The 14943-nt window shown below is 33.8% G+C and overlaps 2 long non-coding RNA genes across 2 annotated transcripts in view; one reads left to right on the top strand and one right to left on the bottom strand.

Moving 5' to 3' along the window:
• LOC140325702 (uncharacterized) overlaps positions 1–10754 on the bottom strand; it is an 18649-nt gene extending 7895 nt beyond the window's left edge. Inside the window, exon 1 of the long non-coding RNA XR_011919718.1 lies at positions 10706–10754. This is a non-coding gene — a long non-coding RNA (uncharacterized lncRNA). The remainder of the gene's footprint in view (positions 1–10705) is intronic.
• Positions 6403–14943, top strand: part of LOC140325701 (uncharacterized) — a 63491-nt gene continuing 54950 nt past the window's right edge. Inside the window, exons 1-2 of the long non-coding RNA XR_011919717.1 lie at positions 6403–6596; positions 12185–12342. This is a non-coding gene — a long non-coding RNA (uncharacterized lncRNA). The remainder of the gene's footprint in view (positions 6597–12184; positions 12343–14943) is intronic.

The raw sequence follows: 14943 nt of genomic DNA, 5'->3' as shown, positions 1-14943 counted from the left end.
TCTTCCTAATTGTAAAGGCAGATCATCATGGAAGTAATTGGCTCCCCTAAAACTATACCTGCTGTTTATGCTCTTCTGCTCCTACCATCACGCTTTATGTTCTGTTGTGGATCTGCCTTTACAATTGGGAAGAGTTACTCCATTGGTATTTGGTTATATTGGTTATTTGGTAAAAAGTCACTAAATGCGTTGATGTAAATTAGAACTACCAAGAGACCATTTGTTACAAAAAGCCTAAAAAGTCTTGTTTTTCTGCACAATGATGAATGTTGAGGAACCCCTGCTAACACCAGAGGGGAAAAGCCTTTGACGTTGGTGGCCAATAAGAGGAACTTCCCCTTACACTTGTAGTTAGAATGCCATGGATAACTTAAAATCAGTATCATGCAGCTGGCCTGTTATGTGGCTTTGGCCCCATAACTATGCAGGCATCATCAAATAGTTCAACCAGTCACAGGTCAAGGAACCTCCAGCAACCCCTGGTTCCATAGAAACCTGGTTGAGAATAGCTGCCATATACCCAAATTAGAAAAAGAAAAAAATATTATAATGTGAAAATCATGTAACACTTCTGCATTCAAGACTCGTTCACATTTCAGTTTTATGTTGACTTACTAAAGTAGTTTAGGCAAAGTATTACATTTGAGGGATAATTCACTTATTTTAGTGAATGTTGGGAATGTCTGCTGGCACCAACTACCTAATCATGTGCTAGCAAAGCTCATGTTTTATACTCATCTTTGCAAGTAATTAGATATTCTTTGCAAAGTGACTTTTCACCACATGTACTGAGCTAAGTGAATTATCCCTTGCAGAGTGATAATTCACTTTGCTTAATGAAGTACTTAAACTTATTTACTCAATCAACCTCCTTGTTGTGTTACCACCATGCTATTTATTGAATGATTGCAGCATCCACACAGCCTAAATGCAGATGTCAAGCCTGGGAAGTCTTCCAAATTGCTATAATGAATGTCAGTCAGGGGTTGAGGGTTAGGAGTGAAATGTTGAGTCGCAAAGGACAAGAGAAATGCATTTGTGTGAGTTAAGATAGTTGGGTTCCATGCATCGCAGAAAGAAAGATATTCCTAATTTCTTTGGTACTATCCTGGAGCCGTGATAACTTTTTGTTTGAAAGCAGTGGGTGGCCATGTCTTATATGTATGGTGATGGTAATATATGTATGGTCATTTTCAGCTGATGTACCATGCTTATATACATTTGCTCAACCTGTGTGCTTTGCAATTGCTTTGGAAGCCAGTAGAACACAGTACACATACCACATTTAACTCATGCTATACTGGCAACAATTCGCCAATGGCCAACTACTATAATATCAAACAGTAGTCACGTCCTTGCTGGCTGCAAAATATTATGTAATATCTTGAGGAACAGAAAGAGGGTGATTGATATGGCATGAAAAACTTTAAACTTGGTTGTGTGACATTGACCTTATGATTCAGGTAGGGAGGATGCTTTTTCAAGCACTGTGATTCATATTTATATCTGCTAGCTTTATTTCAAAGGCTCTGACGTTGGACAGTTTATTTATGTATATTTAAATAAGGGTCAAATGAGTGCGGTGATTGAGTAGTCACATAAGGATAAAGAATACCTCAATGCAGGAGAATAATGAAATAAGAAAGAGCACTGTACCATTCAAATTTACATTAGTTAAGTAAAGTTGAAGTATGTATTTTTCTTTTTATGCAAGAAGTTGTTTTGGTATTTTACGAGGTGGGTGCTGGGAAGTTCCTGGCTTTGCCCCTTTCAGATCAAATAGAATAGTGTGGAGCATATGACAGCCTAATATCTTAGTATGTAACTGTGCAAATATCAGGTCTTTGCGATTCTTAAAACTGTTTTCTTTTAGTGATAAGCTGTGATGGCAGAGGCACAAGCAAGTTTCACGTCGTTGGAGTTAGGGGCCGTCATGAAGTTTTTGTTTCTCCACGGAAAGTCAGCAAAGGACATTCACACTGAGATGTCACAAACACTGGGGGAGAGGTGTCCTTCCTACAGTACTGTGAAAACCTGGATATCTCGTTTCAAGACTGGGCATTTGACCGTTGAAGATGAGCCCGGCAGTGGGTGCCCCCAACCTCAATTGACCCGGCAACCTGCAATGCTGTCTATGAGCTGATTATTGAGGACCGGCAAATATCCGCAAAAAAGATAGCCCAGATACTTGACGTCTCAGGGGAGCGTGTTGGGTTTGTTATCACCACTATCCTAGACATGAGCAAGCTTTCAGCGAAGTGGGTGCCGAAAGGTTTGAACAGTGATCAGAAGAAGGAATGAGTTGGAGCATCCAAAGCCGTTTGGCCAATTTTGAAGCTGCACAGAACTTTTTGGCTAGGTTAGTGGCTGGGGATGAAACCTGGCTCCACATCTATGATCCTGAAACCAAGGAACAGTCAAAGGAATGGTGCCACAGCGGGTCCTCGTGGCCCAAGAAGTTCCAAACCCAGAAATCGGCTCCTATTTTCTGGGACAAAGACAGTATTCTGTTGGTGGACTACTTACCTCAGGGCTCTAGTATCACCTGACAGTATTATGCTAACCTCCTGGACCAGCTGAAGGAGGCAATTAAGATGAAATGCCATGGAAAGTTGACCAAAGGGATCCTTTTTTTGCAGGACATTGCACCTGCGCACACATCCAATTTCCAATTGGTTTCCAATTGGTCCACCATCCCCCCTACTCATCTGACCTGGCCCCTTCAGACTTTAACCTGTTGCCGAATTTGAAGAAACCTCTGAAGAGGCAACGTTTTGAGGACATTTCTGACGTCAAAGATGCTGCTGAGAGCTGGTTTGCGGCCCAACAAAAGGACTTTTATTGAACGGTCTAGAAAAGCTGCAACTACGCTGTACCAAGTGCATCAGTCCCAGCGGGGAATATGTTTATTAAATGTGTTATTTCATAACTCTGGCTCTCTTCTTTCTGGGCAAAGCCAGGAACTTCTCAGCACCCCCTCATAGGTCTCTTCATTCCTGATGAAGCGGACTTTGTTCTGCGAAACGTGTTGACTGTTTTAATGAAATCTTTAAAGAGACCTTTTGTGGTATACATTTTCTATGATTGACTAAATGTCTTTTTTATGTATTTTAATTGTTATGAATATTTTTTTTTTTTATAATTGTTTATATGATCACTTGTAAGAACATACCACCCTAAAAGTCCAGGATTTAACCAGGATGAAAGTCTTCAGCTATAGGTTAACTAATAAAAAAATGTATTAGTAGAAGAAAAATATACAAGAAGCTTGAATTTGTATATTTTCTATTGGTTGTAATGCAGTTTGTAAAGTCATATGAAAGAACCAGCTCACGTTAAACACAATAAACAACAATTACTATGTCACAAAGTAAACCATATAGTAGTGAACAGGATATCCATGGAATCAAAATCTATCCTTTATTTTTTTAATAAAACATAGCATGGCTACTAATACATCCACTACTCTAAAACGAGTTTTGCATGTAGAGTGCATGTGCTCTGTATTTTTAATCTTAAAGTAGTAATTATTAATGTACTAATACATTTTATATGATTTGCTTTGCATAATTGCTGTAAAATAATGGAAACAAATTATTAAGGGATTGATTTAATTAACTAGTATTCAATGCAGTGTCATTCAACTTTCCTACTTTCCTACTGCTGGAAGGATATCTTTCAGGTTATATATGTGAGAAATGCAAGCTCTGAACTGTTTTCTATATCCTTTTTTCACTTCAGCGCTGCATAATATGTTGGCGCTATATATATTCTGTTTAATAATAATAATAATAATAATAATAATAATAACTTCTTGAGTGAGTCAGTTACTTGCAACATGTTCTTATAAAGTCTTGCTTACTAACCTTTGTAACACTATAGGATTATGAAGAAATTTTAAAGATCACATAACAATTCTATGAAAATTCAATGTCATTAGGGCTATATCGGTATGGGAAATCGAGTTCTCAGAGTGAATAGAATAATGTAGAGATATGGAATATCAAGAAGAATTCAATGTGAGGAGAGCTATGTAGAGGTAAAGATCGAGTAATACTTTTTTTAGATCCCATAGTGAGTTGGACTATACAAATATTAAAAATCAAGTTTAAACTCTTAAAATGAGTGAATGAGATATGGTAGATAGAATTCTATAAAATCTCAAAGCGTGTAGGGTTGCTTGGAGACTTTTAATTTTAAATCCTACAGGAAATGAACGAGTTAGAGATAAAGAAGATGATATATAAGTTTTAGAGTATCCAACATTGAGACTGGGCAAGTAGAAATTCTTTAGCATCTTAGAGTGGGAAAGGTTATGTAGAGATATAAAGGATAAAGTAGATATTCTATGTATAGGATTTCAAATTCAGTAGGGCTAGGCAGAGATATGAACAAATAAGTCAAAAATTATATTAGGTTTCAAAGACAGCAGGTTTGAAAGGAACATCAATTACCAGTGAATAAAATAAACATTTGAACATCAAAGAATATTTTATCCATCATACATTTTTCATGCAGCTTGCAATACAAACCCATAAAAGCACACCACCGATATTATATTGCCTGGAGTCGCTTCCTTATCTATAAGATCATAGGAAAATACATTCTCTGCTTTTAGTTGGTGATGTTCTCAAAAATTCTGTATCAGAGTTAAACATGGAAAGACTAGTATCCAGCTGCCCTTAATTTGCTTCTTGTAATGATAAGCTTTTCTTTTTTTCTAGTATAACCTCCTTTTTGTTCTTACTGCCTTTTAACCCTATCACCATAGAGCCACCATAGTTCTCCAATTGTTTGCCAGTATAAGACAAGGGGTTACCATCAAAAACATCAAGTTAAAAGCCTTAAGGGAGAAGTCCACCAAAGAATGATGGCAGAACGAGAACATGAATGCTTAAAGGCATATGGGTAGAGTTTACTACTTTGTACTGCCTAAATAATAGTTTTTTTTTTTGTATGGGGATACATTGCTTATTTAATGTGCTATGTTTGATAAGAAAATGTACAAACAATGCACTTGTTAAAGATAAAATATCTGTCAGCTTCTCTGAATGAGGCTAATCCCATGCAAATCTGGCATAATAAATAATAGCAATGTATGAGTCAGCGGTTACTTATTTGTTAAAGGGTCATCCAACGTAACCTTACACCAAGGATGTAATAATAATGTCCGTCAGCTTTCCCCTTGAGTTAAAATACCTTAATCTATACATTCAATAGTAACAGAGACAAAAAATAAAATACTTACTTATAGTTGTAAATAAAAATGTATAGCTTATTGATTCAACCAAGATGATTCCTCTTTCTGATAATTAGTCCAACTTCTTCACGTTGCGCCAGGGGTTAAATAACATTGATATCTATTAGGAAAAGTTTGAATGCAAAGCTGCGGATTGTGGCCAAACAATAGGTTTGGCGGCTGTGTGAAATACGCTGCTCTATGTTCAAACTACGGTGACATCACTCAGCGTCATTCTACAGCGTCATCTTTAAGAACATCCCAGTGTTTGGAAATGATTTTGCTCACAAGATGCAGTTGTGCAATATACTTAAGCATCATGGTTAAACCAAATTCATTTTACAGTCATTTAAGGTCATTTTGTCTTCTAATAATGTATCCCTAGATAATCATGCTACTCTTTCTTCGTCTGCCTATAATGTTTCCTTCCTATATTCTTTTTTCTTATAAAGAGTCAAAAAGCGGGGTCTCAACCCGACGCGTTTTGCCCAGATGGGCTTTCTCAGGGGATAATGGAGACCCTAAAATTTAGTACAGTATTGTAATTTGTGCCAATTCTATCATAAAAGTATGTCAATAGTTGGTCAAGTTGGATGTGCCAATCATGAAATCGCTGGAGTACTTTGGGTCTAAGACTTGATGTATATGGATCTAAGGAGACTTACTGATTCGTATGGATTATTGTGATGGATACATTGCTTGTGGGTGTGATGATTTAAGTTCAATAATTAAAGTTCATATTTTCTTAGACCTGTCACAGTGACTTGTACATAACTTATAGGTAATGGAAGCCGTATGATCTGTATTCGGATGATACTTCGGAGGAAAAGAACGCAAGATGTAGATAAGTGAATCAGTGTGTAGATAAGGGCAGACCCGCGGAAGCCAGTCATTTCATTATTATATTTCATTATCTTATCAGTTTTTTATGTTGAAAAGAGAATTATAGTTTTCCTAAATATTTTTTTCAGCCTATGAAGAGTTAATCTGCATAACATGATACAAGGGGCCATCTTCGTTTTCCACAGTATTCCTGAGAAAGATAGGTGGACCTATGGAAACATGTAGGAAGAGAAGCTTTGGAACTGAATGACATCACCCACAGAGCAGTTTGAACTTAGACTAACCTTGTACACACAGCCTACTACCTGTCATTTTTCCACTGGCTGGGACTTAAGCAGTGTATTGGATTCCAATCTCTTTTTGGCTGCTTCCTTTTTATATTTTCAGTCCTACAGGATTTAAACATTTACTTTTACCAATTAGATAAGCATGTTATTTAACCCCTGGTGAAATAGCTGGATGGATTAAAATGCAGAGGAATCTGAATCGAGCTATACAGGATTCATGATTATGAGTAAGTAGAGTTATTTTCTTTTTTATCTCTTAGTTACTGTTTGACATTTTTTAGGTAGTTTTTGTTCAAGGGTGAGAACTGTTTAAGGCTTTGTACGCATGTCAGATGATTGTCATATGAGACAAATGCTCATGCCTTATGTGTCATAGGAGAAAATCTGACATGTGTACCCCCGTGGTACTGTAGTGGATTGAAGGGCAACCAATCAGGAACAACTGTTGTGTATTACTATGGAGGAGAACACAGTGGGGTGCGGCTCCCTCATCCTACTCCTTCTCTATTCAACAGAACAGTCATTTTTTTTTTGTCACTGGAGACGATTACGAAAAATTGTTTCCAGTGACAATGATCTGATGTGGGTACATAACCTAAAACTTATTAATGTATTTTGGGAAATTAGTTTTTGGACTAACCTTTAACAAATAGGGGTAGGTCAAAGCTGTCAGAACCTAAAAAAATATAATTTTTGAATTCAAAATAAAGCCATCTGTATCCTGTATGTAAAGTGTACATAAAGCCAAACAATTTGTATATTGTCTCTGGATAGGTTATAAAAGCTATCATGCGCATGCTCATTAAATATGTTTTAATTTAAAAAAAACTTCACTGTCTGGGTGCATTATATTGAACAATTGTAGAAGTGCGACATCAAGAATATGAATTGCTTACAATTAATTAGGTGGCATAGAAGAGTTGTGTCCAGATTTTAAAGATGTACAGCAGATGTGAAAATTTTCCATCATTACAAAAGATTCATAAAGGCATTGTTCTGGGTATACTATAAATAAAGTTACTTGTTATTTTGTGGACATAGGTTTACCTAAAATGAAGAATAAAATGTAATTTAATGCTTTTTTAATTAATAGTAATAACTAAGATCTAAATCTAAACATTTTACATTCATTAAAAGAAAAATATCACCCAACTGTGAAATTGCCTTGAAATATTTCATTTATTTATTTGCATTATATAGTTCCTGTATGCCAGGTCATATGAGGTTGGAGGTTGAAGACTCATCCTGAGCAATGTAAAAATGCATATACATTATCCCTCTTGCCAGAGATTGATGTTCCCTAGTAGAGATAGGCATGTGATCTCTGGAAAATTGATTTCACAGCAAAATCACCATCTGAAAAATTTCACAGAAGACTCTCAAATTTGCGTATTTAGCACCTATTTTTCCTCTTTATTTAGTATAGTTTTTCAGGAGTGTTTAGTATAGTTTTTATTTTGAGTAGAAGTATTTAGGGTAGTTTAATGTAATATTAATAATTTAATTTTATTTATACATTTATAAACATTTTATATACTGGATTGATTAGAAAGTGTGTGAATCCACTTTAACATACATGTTGTAATTAAATCCAAAGAGTAAAATGTGCAAATTTGGGGTAAAACTTTGGTGTATCTTGGGTGAAAACCAAAGCTCTTAGTGTTGTTTGTATTTGTGTTATTTGTTTCTCTTTTTTCTGTATTAGATTGTTATTTGTGTTCTATCATCGAGGCTAATTATGGGTCTGTTTGTTTCAAAAACTGGAGAGTTGAAAGGAGCTTCTATAGCTTGACCGAAACCACTTTGTCTTTAATGACTTCAATTTATTTCAACAAAATTGTGCAACTTTGGGGAAATCACTTTTGTCAAAATTTTAAAGACATTTCGTTTCACCTATCCCCAGTCCTCTGTGAGATAACCAAACAGGTTCCTCATATAATTTTTTTGGGGAATGTCTTAATCCCCCTAGTGTAGAACATATGCTGGCTACACACCAGACTCTGGAGTGCATTTTTGGATCCAAGTGACAACCATCAAGTGACAGACCTGAAGTGGACAAGGATCACCCCGTTGGGTTCACAGGGTGCTATAAAGACTTGCTAAAGCCTCATAGAGATGCTATATTTCTGTTGCTTGAGAGGATTGTTCACAATCAAGTAACAACAACAAGTTTAACATCAGTACAACAGTCCCATGATGCCATTTAATGATCCGCCAAACAGAAAGACCAAACACTATTGTTTTCTTTTAGGGAGGATGCCGCAGGGTGTCTCGCCCTAATCCTCCCCACTCCCCTCTCCATAAAATAGGACAGTGCCATCTGTACATTTCTTGCTCATTCTACTGTCTCTGGAAACAATCACAAACGATCCTTTACAATTATTAAGCATCTGTACCCAGCTCAAGGCATGCAACCCTGCCAAACAATACCCAAATTTAAGAGATTTTTAACTTTATTTGTTGCAATTGTATTGAGTGTTTTTTTACTCTTGTAATTCATTTCAATTGTATTTTAAGTCTGTGCTCTCCTGCCAGTAAGCAAAATTTTATTATGTGTTATAGCTGCTTTATATGTCCTTTTTATGTTTATATTTACATAAAGGAAAAGGAAATATCTCTATGTTTGGTTTTACTACGGTATAAAACAACAACTCCGCAACCTAAATATTCCTTTACATACCAAGGAGTAAATGCTTCAATCGCAATATTACTTGGCATTCTTTCTCAAATGGGAACTCTAATCTCACGACAAGCTTTGATCTTGTAAAACAAGTCCCCTTCGAAGAACTGACAGTTCTATAACATTCAATATAATTAGATCTCGTTTTTTATTTTTTAGTTACAACTAATGGTTTTCAGCATAAAATATGAAAATAACTTTGGAACCTTGAAACCTTTGAAAAGAAGCAGAAAGGTTTTACAATGCACTGTTATACAAGTATTAGTTTCTGACTTATGAGGATTTCTTAATAAAATCAAAGGGAAATATTCAATTAAATCTTTCTCCATTCATTTCACAGGTCTTGCTTTATTGGGATGGATTTACTAAAGGAGAAGAAAATATTCACCTTACATTAAAGCTTTGTATCAAATAGTTAACTAAGTTTAAGGGGAATAAAAAACAACAGAATTTAGCAAGCAGATGATCAGATAGGCAATAATTGTTCTCTTGTTATATTTACTACATTTCGTAAATGTTCACCTTTCTAAGTGAGCATTTCAACTTTGGTCAACTTCTATATATTCCTTGCTATGAGCAGTCAAAAGTAAAAAGTTTTTAGGGAAACGTGCATGGAAAATATGTTTTATTTCTTTATTGAGAGAAGAGAAAAGCAGTAATACCCATAAAATGCTGAAAAAAGCAGCATTAGACATAAATTGCAATAAAATCTTTATTTTAATTTTTGATCTGCATTGTTATTTATATTATTTTTGTGCACTGTAGTTTTAAAGGGTTTTTTTTAGGAAACAATAATAATCACATGCTTTTAAAAATTTAGCAATGTCGTGCCTGTAATTAAATAATTCCTAAACTTTCGTTTAGATTTTGTTTTTAAAAATCTGGTAGAAACACAGAACTTTGTGCTTTTATGGTAAAGATTTTGGTTGTTTGTATTTGTGTAGCAAACGCATCTTGGCATAAAGAACACTCGCTTCATATATTCTTATTCTGGTATACGTCTTTCTTCAAAGTGAAACAGTTTCATTTCGTCATTTTTTGTAAAATTGTTTAAAAACTATCTGTACTGTAAAATCTACAACCGACTAATGTTAAAGACTGCTAATTTTTTAAAAGTTTGTAAAAAGAATGTTGGAAAAAAATCAATATGTTTTTTTTGTTAAATTTAAATTTTTTAAATATAACTTTCAATAAATTTGTAGGAATAAATGTATACAATTTAGGTAATCATTTTAACAACAAAATCCAAATGGTAAAAAGGGAAATATTATATTACTACTATATTTTAAAAGATTATTATATTTTTACAGTATATTATATTGATATGTGTTATTATATTATATTATATTATATTATATTATACCATATTATATATGTTATTATTACAAGAAAAACATTTAGAAAAATATTAACAAATATACAATCTGTGAAAAACTAATATAAAATATCTGCAAAATTTGTTATTATTATATATTGACTATAACATATTTCATCTGCAAACACTCCCACTCCCAATAAGAAATACACATTTTCGTACACATATATAGATACACAAATAATAAATATATATATAATAAAATAAAATGCATTCATTTTACATGTGATCAGTGTTACATTTATCACATGCTTATTTAAATCTAATTTGAAGCCTCTTACCTGTCTACCTGTTGATCTGAACTCCAATTTGCATGCAGCCTGTCCTTGCTGTCACTGTACCCTGCACTGGACCTGTCTGTGTTTTAAATAGAGTCATGCCGGGCATTCAGCCACATGTGGGTTTCCTTACTAAGGAGTAAAACTCCCGTCTTGTCATCTCTATTTACATGTTATAGAATCCACTATATGCCTATTCCATTGCTTTTTTTTTTTTTTTTAATGCTTGGCTGTTCCATGGACCGTGTGAAGAGCTATACATCTTTGGCTCCGCTTTTATGCTGTTTTAAGTGTGGTAAAGTTTTGCAGTTCAATGTAAATGTTAGAAACGTGGAAACAGATTGATCTGTCATAAATAAGTGGTTTCATATGCAGGCTTTAAAAAACTTTAAAAAGCTCAACTATGGAGTGTTGCATCACTTAGCGTTGCCTAGGTAGGATTTGTCGTACTCCATTAATAATGCAAAAAGTTAATTGAAACTCGCATGGTCTGTTAAAATACTCTTTTTCATTTTAGAAATGTACAAAAGGAAATATGACAAAATACAGTAAATAAATTATTATATATATTTATATATAATATTTTTTTAAATTATTTTTTATAATTGTTACAGCATTGTTACAGTATTACATAGTATTAATATTATTCATTAGCATGTATTGTATTATTATTATTCATTAGCATTAAAATTATATCCTCAACAGTATATTATTATATAGAAAGTATGTTTTTATTGTTCAAAACAAAAATATGTTGTTTTTAATATTTATTTATCTGTGTTTATAGGAAGATGATATTATGGAAATGGTATAATTAACATTTAGGTAACATTTTCAAATAAGTACAAAAACAGTAGTAGGATTATTTTGGCATTTTTAAATTTCACTTTCTATTTTTTATTCAGACAATGTATAAAACAAATGAATAAGTTGGTTTATAATTTAATATATTTATCTGGTTATTTAAAAAAGGTTTCTTTCTGACTTTTTTCACAGAATCAATCACACTTTTATTGTCACAAAGGAGAAAAATAATTGACAGGTTAAGTCTGGAGAAAAGTTTTTTTATATATTTAGGTCTTAGCCTTTTAGCCTGGTGAATGTTTGTAATGCTGGGGTCAAAGCCAAATTGTTCCATCGGTAACATGGAATATAAATTGCACTGGCACTTTTATTTCCCTTAGGAAATATCATCCTGGTCCAATTTCTTTGCAATGGCAAGATTATACATGCTAGCAACTGGAATTTGTACAAACAGTTCTTGTTAGGAAAAAGATTGATTTTGGAAAAGATAAGAGACATTGAGACATGAAACAAAACAAACTCTCAGATAGGACTAAATATGATATGTTTACAGTGGTGAGATAAGGTATCTGTCAATATTCATCTGGTTTCTGTATTGTTAGACTGCCTTCCATTAAAAAATAAAATGTTTTTTGTATCATTGTATTGCACCATTTTATTTTTCCTCTTTGACCACAGGATGGCTTGTGTCACATGGATCACTTCTCACATCAACATCAATGCATAGTCTGAATTTACGTCTGACTGGATGGACTGCGAAAACAAGATGGATTAACAGAGAACAGATGCTAATCTCAACTACAAAGGAAGGAGAAAGTGAATACAATCCCGACAAGGTGAGAAAGATAAGAGGAAAAGTTCATGTAATTGTGTCAATTCTGCTTTCTAAAGCCAAGATGGTTTGGCAGGATTAATGTACCTCAATGTACCCACAAACCCTTATACTCGGCTCAGAGGGCATGGTTTAGGAATAGGCCGATCAGGCGATTTTTGCTGAATTGTTTTCACCACAAAAATAATATTTTTGTGAGCTATAAAATTTGTGTAAAGATAATTTCTCTATGCGGTGAAAGATCAGAAGTAATAGCAAAGCCCCTGAAACTAGCATTACCAATAAAATTGTTAGGAAAATGCCAAGGGTGCCTGTGGGATTATTATCCTAATAATAAGACTTTTAAAAAAAACTTGTCTTTTTAATTTAAAATAAAGATACACTTTAGTTGGAAGAACCTATTTTTAAAGCCTTCTGATGCTTTTTTTAATCATTTGCAAAACCCCTAAATATAGTATTCTCATTAAAATTGCTAGTTGTGAGTGGGGCAATAGGAGGGGGTATAGTGATTAAGGGAAAAAAGAAAGTGAATTGTCTCATAAATGATGAGCTTACCTTGCACCACCTTCCAAACAATGACCCAGGATCCTTCGGCTCTGAGAACCTAAGAGAAACCTTCTGCTTCTGTTGTAGGGATGAATTGCTCCACATTACCCATAGCTAATGAGGTCAGTGACTTAAAAGGTAATTTTATTTCAATTAAATGTAGAACTGTGTGAAAGAAATATAGTGCATCTCTTTTACACCACCTTCTAAATGCTGCAAAGGTTGCATTCCTGTTTTATGGAAACAAACAGGGTCACCGACTATTAAACAATGGATAAATAAAGTTAATGATATTAGAGCTATGGACGATCTATTGGCAACTGACGAACAGCCCAAGGCCAAAAACACACTTATATGGTTTTATTAGGAACAATTTTTCTGGTTAGCAGAATATCTTACCTGTCAGTGATAACTATGCAGATTTCTTTTTTAAAGTTTTCCACCTCTTTTTTCCACCCCCTATTTCTCTTCCTGCTTTTTCCTTGCTTTTCCCCTTTTCCCCCTCTTTTTCTTTGTTTCTTGAATAAAGTTTACAAAATGTTGACCTCCAGGAGGCCGTTTTATGCAGATGTCTCATCTACCTATGACGTTCAGTATATTGCTGATCTCTGGTCATCTGTATGTTTTGATTTATTCTATTTTTTGTAATGTTTGCTGTTGGTTTCTGGGATGTCAAATTAAAAAATAAAGTTTAAAAAAAATGTAGATCTGTACAAGTAATAACATACAAGTTCATCCAGTTTTAAGTTACAAACCATCTTTGCAGCCATTGCTGAACAGATTGCAGTCATTGTATACTTTCTCAGAGACTTACCTCCAGCTTTTTAGAATTGGGGAATATCTAAAAATCAATTGAATTTATTTCCAGTCAGTTACTATATTTTACTATGCAGTTGTTGATAGATCTAAACAGATTGTAACTTGAGTCATTACTCAAACAGGTAGCAAATTACTGACTATACACATTAAGGCTGATTTACCTAGCAAAATCGAAAGCTTGCTTGTGCTCGAGTATGCGCGATCCGGAATCGGACACCAAAATCTAGATTTTTTCAACTAAAGTCACAAGTTCTTGTTTGCTATATATATATATATATATATATATATATATATATATATATTCTAAAAATCTGAAAAGAGATATGTATTTCATATGTTTATACTATATTTCTATGTATTTTTATATAATTATAATATAGTTTAATCAATGTTGCTACATTTAATACTTTGCTTACCATTTAGCACAATAGCTGGTTTTGTTTTTTCAACTTTGAATGTTTCAATGTCCATTTTGCAATTAAGAAGTCAATGTTATTGCTATGGTATTGTGCTTTTGTTTTGTGTTTCATTTCAATAATATGTCTTTATTACCACCTTTAAATGTTTGTCCTGCATTAATATTTTCTAATCCAGTTTTCCACCCTTGATAGGTCAAAATTGCATATTGGTTTTGGAATCCAATATTTGTTGGGCCATTTTTGAAATAATGGTGCTTTATATGGAAGTATGGGTTTACATGTGTATTTTTTTTATTTTGTCATATAAATTTAGTGGTGTCTATGTGGTATCTATATTTTAATGCAACCTTTCAGCAAATAGGTTTATTTTGAATATTATATTATTTTTGAATGTATATATTTGTGTGTTCATATACATATAAAAGAGAAATTATAGGAATAAATAGGCAATGAGGATTTTAGAGGATTAGACCATATTGCTTAACATGCTTCAAATTAAAAAACGATTGCCTATTTCTTCCTATGATTTCTGATATCATGCTTGGCTATAAGCAACATTCATAGATGATATTGCCTCTGATTAAAGAAGGAATCCACATTTATGTGCTTCCACTACCAAGCTGAGGTGAGTAAGTCAATATATAAAGTGGGCCAAGATCTAAAATGCCATTCAAACCTGCAAAATTACTCTGAAGGGATGGAAAAGCAAGAAAATATGTTTGGCACAAAGCGGATCAGTCCCTGGAAGTTTGATATGCTAGTACTATTTGTTTTGTGGAAACACCTAAATAATGCATACACTCCACTATTTATCAGCATTA

This window comes from Pyxicephalus adspersus, chromosome 3, assembly GCF_032062135.1.
Source record: "Pyxicephalus adspersus chromosome 3, UCB_Pads_2.0, whole genome shotgun sequence".
In the NCBI taxonomy this organism is placed as follows: Eukaryota; Metazoa; Chordata; class Amphibia; order Anura; family Pyxicephalidae; genus Pyxicephalus; species Pyxicephalus adspersus.
The sequence above is the reverse complement of the archived record's forward strand: the minus strand, read 5'-3'. Positions and strand labels throughout refer to the sequence as shown.